Here is a 6937-nt window from a genome sequence, read left to right on the forward strand (position 1 = left end):
CTGCAGAACACCTTCATCTCCTCAGCTGTTTGTAAACAAATAGCAGGGAGAGCTCATTCCTTTCATGTTGCTTGGAAGCGACTCTTCTAGCATGTCCAAAACATTAAACCCCAAACTCACACTCTGAATTGTGAAGTTGAGACCTGGTGCAGGGCAGCCTTAAAGTCACAAGAGCAAAAAGCATTGGTCAGGGAGAGCCTTAAGATGATTTCTGACTGACGTTTGTGCAATAAGCTATTAAAACTCAAAGACCATAAGCTCCAAGCCCTCCCTGGACAACCTGTCCTAATGCTTAATCACCTTCACAGTTAGGAAGGACAGTTTTTTTTTTTTCTTCTCAGATGCCTCATGCTCAGCTCTGCTGCTACACATTAAGCTCCTTCCTTTTTGTCCTACCCTTGGTAGCTATGGAGAGCAATTGACTGCTGCCCTCATTATCATACCCTCATACATAGTTGAAGAGTCTCATCAAGTTCCCACTTCTCTTTTTGAGGCTGTGTCAGACACTTGGTGACATCTCTGCAGCACCCCAGCTGCTGTTTGCCAATACCCACTCTTTGGGACACCCCATTCCCAGTGTCGGTGGACGGCATCCTGCTCTGAAGCAGCAGAGGGAAATGTCTCCGTGTCACCTGCAGCTGCACAGTGCCCTGAAAGGCAAAGCCTGTCCTACTCTTCAAGCATGTCATCCACTGCCTGACTCCGTGCAGGAATCGCTCTCACTGTGGCATCTGCCTCTTTGGAAGCCGCGTACAAGCGAGCAGGAGCATGGAGCGCTGAGTTTCCCAGCCCAGCTGAGCCTCACTCAGTAGGAAGAGGATCCCTTAATTGCTTGAAATCCATCACATTCGGTGACACCTCGCTCTGGTATGAAGGAAGGCGGCACACCTGATGACATCCCCTTGCTCTGCACACTTCAGCCCCCGGAGCTGCCAAAGGGACGGCATCCAGCTTCGGTGCCTCGCACTTGCCCCAATATTTCCACCCTATTCGCGCAGTGACGCCGCAGGGAGGGTGAGAGAGACTTCTCCATGAGCAGGGCGAGGTGCTCGGGGCTGAGCGAGGAGGGAAACCCCCGGCTTCGGGACGGCGGAGCCCCGCAGCGCTGCGGGAGCGGGGCCGGCTCCGAGCGCACGGCACCATCCCCCCCTGCTGGTGGGCGCCTGCCCGGGGACGGGAGCGCTGCTGCGTGGAGGAAGAGGTTTAAAACGCTTTTAAAAGTTTTCCTCCCCCTCCCACCACCCCCCCCCCCCCCCCCCCCCCCCCCCCCCCCCCCCAAATATATATATATATGAAATCTGACATTCTGGTACCCAAATATGTTTCATTCCAATTAAAACTATCATCCAGATTTCCCAGAGATGCTGCACAGCCGGTCAGGACACCGCTGTTGCAAGCTGTGGTCTCAGAGATGTTCTGTGAAGTTTACTGAAAGGGTATCTGCAAGTGAAAAACGTGTAGGCATTCTGATTAGTGCTGTGAGTAATCACTGGGCTGCAGGTGTTTCTAGAGCTCACTGGTCAGCTCAGTGAAATAATCCACTGTCAGTAGTGGGGTGGCAGTGTACGGCTCCTTTTGGGGTAGCAGTTCAGAGGAAAGTATATTTTTCTCAAAGATATTGGTCAGAATAAGAGCATCTGCTGGATAACCCAAGCTCACCCCTCCTGTGTCTGATGGCATATATGCAAGTACAGAAAAGGCTCAGCGCCCCTAGGTGCCACCGGTGGAAGTGTGCCAACGTGGAAATGCAGGTGGGAACCCAATGTCTTTCTGTCATCCCCACTGTGCTGAGATAGCTTCAGTCCTTTTTTGAATGACATCGTATTGTGTCTTATCAAAAAAAATGCAAAAGACACCAATCAGGAGCTTAATCACGAAGCAACCTGCCTCTGCTTGGAGGAGAGCATGGCCAGGAGGTGACTTCCTCCCTCCCGCAGCCGTACAATGGAGGTAACAACCTGCAGGCTGCTCTCTTGAAAAGTTTCTCCCTGGGAGCGCTGGCTTTGCAACCTGCTGATGAGTTAATGCAGAACAGAGCCCTGCAGAACGCAGGAGTGAGAGCATCCCGGGCTGCAGGGATAAATCACGGGGGCCAGGGCTGGGCATCACAAGGCTGCCAGCTCGTAAAGGCTGAGCTCCTCCACTGGCCCAGCTGCTCACTGGGATACTCCGGAGCGAGCCGAGCTCGGCCCCATGAGCTTGCTCTTCAAAGCATTCCTGTCTTTACTGTCCAACGCACCAAATGTCTCGCCCAGCTGCACAGTGGGTTTGTGAGCCTTGTTAAGCACCGGGTTTATTGTGCTTTCTTGAGGAATGCGCACTACTGACGAGGAGCTGGAAGGTGTTAACTAAGGACTTCAGGCTCTGTAGGTCAGAGGAGGATATTTGGGGACTAACTAGGAGTACTCAACTCATTTCCTTACCTGGGTGAACGCTGGGTGTTCTGGTACTTTCAGTTGAAGAGGATTGTCCTTTGGGTTGTGTTCTGCTGGGGAGAAAGGGGAGGGCATCCCTCACTGATCCCAGCATCAGCACTGTGGTGGCAGAAATGCACCAAGTATCACTCAGGAGGCCAATAGCAGATAGCCATGGCCTGTCAGAACCAAAGCCTTTAATCTGTTTGTATTTCTATCACCACAAAGAAAAGCCTTTCACCTATGGCTTGCCCAGAGCCCTCTGTTGGCACACCACTGCAGCCTTGCTGATCTAACACTGGAAATTCAGCTCCCTGCATCCTCTGCATATTGTAAGCCAGAAAAGTTTATCTTCAGTGGCCACAGCAACACCTACACCAGGCTCTGTTGTCCTGATCATAGAATGATAGAATCATTAAGGTCGGAAAAGACCATGAAGATCATCTAGTCCATCCATCAACTCATCACCACGATGCCCACTGAGCCATGACCCTCAGTGCCACATTTACCCTTTTCTTGACCACCTCCAGGAATGATGACTCCACCACCTCCCTGAGCAGCCCATTCCAATGCCTCACCACTCTTTCTGAGAAAAACTTTTTCCTAATATCCAACCTGATATAGGAGTACCAAACCATCCCAGCCCTGACCAAGCACGGACTCCTCCAAAGATTAAGCCTTGCCCACGCTACTGGCTGTTGGAGTGCTCTTGGCAACGTTAGGTAACTCTGAGTTGTCTTTGAATTCACTTTAAGCATCTCTCAAAGCCATAATGGGTGATGTGAGTGGGAGATGTGTAATGGCCACAATAACCTCATAAAGAACACAGTGAGAAAGCCGAAGTACCTGAGTGCCATGGGTTCCGAGCTGCTGAGTCAATGGGCTGAAGAGCCATCCTCTCTTGTTTGCTCTGTCAGCTGACTGACGTGACCATAAGCTCCCCATCTGCAGGTTCTCCAGCCCCTCTCTAAGCAGGATTTGTCCATGACACATGGTTAATGGCATTAATTATTGGCTCTCTTCTCTCTGGGGAGAAGAGTGCTCTCCGAGAGTGCTCTCTGAGATACAGATTTGTGGAAAATGAAACCTTTCTAAACGCAACCTGGAGAACTGAATGAAAATCAAAATGGAGCTCATACCAAATCTGTGCAGAAAGGAGGCATGGGCAGGGCAACACTCATCTGAAAGGAGACTGTGTGTGGGTGCAGTGGAGAGGGCACTCAATTTCCAGCAAATTGGAAAGAAAAAAAAAAAAGCTTTAAAAACGTGAACACATCATAGATAGAGGAGAAATCACATTCACAGCAAGCTCTGCTGGCCGTGTCCCACCTTGCCTCCATCTCTGATGTCCATGGACCAAATGTCTCCTTGGTATAAGAGTTACAGAAAGGATCAGTTAGATGCAACAAGTCAACATTTTACCTGGCATCACCCTGGGATGTCAGTTTCATTTTAGCAAAACCAGATTGTTTTGCCTATCTAGTAAACTGGCCTGACTAGTATCCCCGTTCCCATGCATACACACACATACCAGACAATAATCTCCTTAACAACCCACAGATGAATTCCTCAGCTTATGAATCTGCCAGAAAACACATAATTTTCCCCATCAAGGAATGCTGCTTGGCACATCTTTAATATATCACTTACACAGCCCTCAATCAACCTAAATGATTCATCTAGCAACATCTCTTAGGCAAGGCTTTACGTGATTGAATGGTTCGTCCCCGCTGAAAAAGCACACACCATTCAGTCCCACACATCAACTATAAAAGTTATTAATAACAAGGAATTATTGAGATAAGAGCCATGAGGGCAGCTCTAGGCCCTGCGATGGCAGCTGGCCTGCTGTGAGCTCCATCAGCAGAACTCAGCCAGAATTTGCCCCCATGGGAACAGATCAGAGTCTCACAGGCTCCATACCAACCCATGCATTATATTTTATGTTGTGTTTTACACTTTATCATCCTCCACATTAAGATTTACTAGTGTTGCCTTGCTGCCTAGTGGTTGTAACTCAGGACGTGCTCGTTGAGTTGTAGCACAGGGTTGAACCTTGAACACAATTGCAACCCAGTGCAGAGCATGAAGGAAAGCTGCTCTGAGCAGCAAGATGGGGAACAGCTCGTCCATGTACCTGCAGGCTGCTCCTCCCCTCTTTGTGGTGCCTTGAGTCCATATCACCCACCCCTGAGATCAAGTCCATAGCTGCCCATCATAGTATCATTAAAGTTGGAAGAGATCTCTAGGATCATCTAGTTCGATCACCGACCCATCCCACTATGCCCACTGACCATGCCCCTCAGTGCCACATCTCCATGGTCTTTGAACACCTCCAGGGACGGTGACTCCACCACCTCCCAGGGCAGCCTGTGCCAACACCTCACTACTCTTTCTGAGAACAAATGTTTCCTAATATCCAACTTGAAGCTCCCCTGTTATGGGCTTGAGCACCCCTTGGATGGATATGCTGATGATTGGCCTGAGGTCAGAGCGCGGCGAGCTGTCTGAGCCCGCCCAGCCAGCACATTGTCCAGGGCACCTGGGAAGTCATTTTTCATCTGAGATATCGTCTCCCTCCAGGGCTGGCTGCATTACGTAAGGTTCTTTGGACCCCAGACAGGCGAAATGGGGTTATAGCTCCATGTGATCTCAGCTACATTTCCCATCTCAGCGTCCCGATTTTGTGTGCAGACATGGTAACTTGGCTCTTTTCCTGTTTGGAAACATTTGTTTGGATGTTCTGAGGCTTTCTCGAAGTTGTGGACCCCCGCCATAGGGTGTTAGATGGCTTTAGATAAGAAATCTCCATAAAACTGCAAGTAATATGTCTCCTGCAGTAAATCTTTCTTCTTAGGCAAGAGTGAAGCGGTCACATTGTGCTGCTCTACATCACAGCCCACCTGTTGCACGGAAAGTGCCAAGAAAATTATACGCCAGTGGGAAAGTGTAGACTGCGTATATGGCTTGGACCCAGCAAGATTCTGTGGGGCTATGGGATACACATTAAAATATCACCCCACATCTTGGAGGCTTAACTTGTGCAATGGAAAGGGAATCTCCAGCTAAACAGACAAGCAGCGTGCAGGATTAAGCAGCGCAGCCATAGCTGCTGCCTTTGCTCTGCAGGGGAAGAGGAGCCACCTGCCAGACAAAGTCTAACACAGTAGGGAAATGAAGATTTAAAACATCCAGCAGTGTCCTCTTCCCAGCAGACGGGGATCGCTCTGCTTCAGCGCCGTGCAGCAAACGTGGGGACGGATGGGACCTGCACAGACACAGGGTCCAATCTCTGCCATGTCCCCGACACCACCCATTTCCCAAAAGGACCTTCTTTTGCCCACCGGTGGGTTTTGCTAGAGGAGAGTCCCACAAGGCTGAAAACCCACGCGGAGGCGTCAAAATGAGGGGTGCGGAGGGCAAGAAGGTTGTGAAGCAGCTGGAAGGCAGCAGCGGCGTGCAGCAGCTCGGCTGTGCTGACGGGCGGGAGCCACGAGATGGCTCTGGAAGCCAGCATTTGGAACACAGCGTTTGGAACGCGGCGTTTGGAACGCGGCATTTGGAACGCAGCATTTGGAGTGCAGCAGTGTGAGGAAGGCCGGGAGGGGGCCGGGTGCTGCCGCTGAGATGCTGAGTTTTGAGCACTCTGATCCAGCTCTAGGTGTCCCTGTTCATTGCAGGGGAGTTGGACCACATGGCCTTTAGAGATCCCTTCAACTCAGACGATTGCATGGTTCTACACTGCCTGTAGGACCCTGAAAAGCCATGCAGCCTGGGTGTACCACCCTAAAATGTGCCACCACTGCAAGGTTTTGCTACCTGTGCTGTCACCTGCACCCGAGCATGGAATGGTCCCCGTGTGGCATACCCAAGGCACAGTGATGGGAGTGAATGGCTGATCCTGATGCAGGGCCAAAATCCCACTGACCGTGGCTCATAGCTCTGCAAAACACCCTCGGGCCCTGATCCTGCATCCCCTCAGTCGCTCCTCTCCCTTTCACCAGCTCCTCCTGGCTTCCAGTAAACAACAGGAGGCAGAAAAAGGCAGAAAAGGCCTGGAGAAGTGTAAAGTTGTTGTTAAGAAATAAGCAAGGCACAGCAAACAGTGACTCACAGAGTTTAATGCCTGGGAACAAAGCTGTTCTTCAATGGACCACATGCAGTGACAGCGCCTACTGTAAACTGCAAAGCCTCTGTAGCATCCAGCTAAAATGTGTGGCAAATAAAACCCGCTGCTCACCAGTCTCAGTGCTTCTGAGCATCGTCTGTTGCAGGATTTGTTGTCCTTCTTACAAATCATAAGGCAGGCATTGAAATTAATAGTAAGTAATGGCGATAATGGGATTTGTAATGAGCTGCTTCTGGTTGGGGGTTCCTTTACAAATACCGGTGCTGAGCTCAGAAGCAATGTGGTGAAAAGCACATTAGTCTGAATCTGTTTGCACAGGAGGACCGAAGTTTGCAGAAAATGAAGCTATGGTTCCACCAGGGTACAGGAGGCACAGCCATTTGTATGGAGCAGG

The sequence above is a fragment of the Numida meleagris genome, chromosome 5 (assembly GCF_002078875.1).
Source record: "Numida meleagris isolate 19003 breed g44 Domestic line chromosome 5, NumMel1.0, whole genome shotgun sequence".
Lineage (NCBI taxonomy): Eukaryota > Metazoa > Chordata > Aves > Galliformes > Numididae > Numida > Numida meleagris.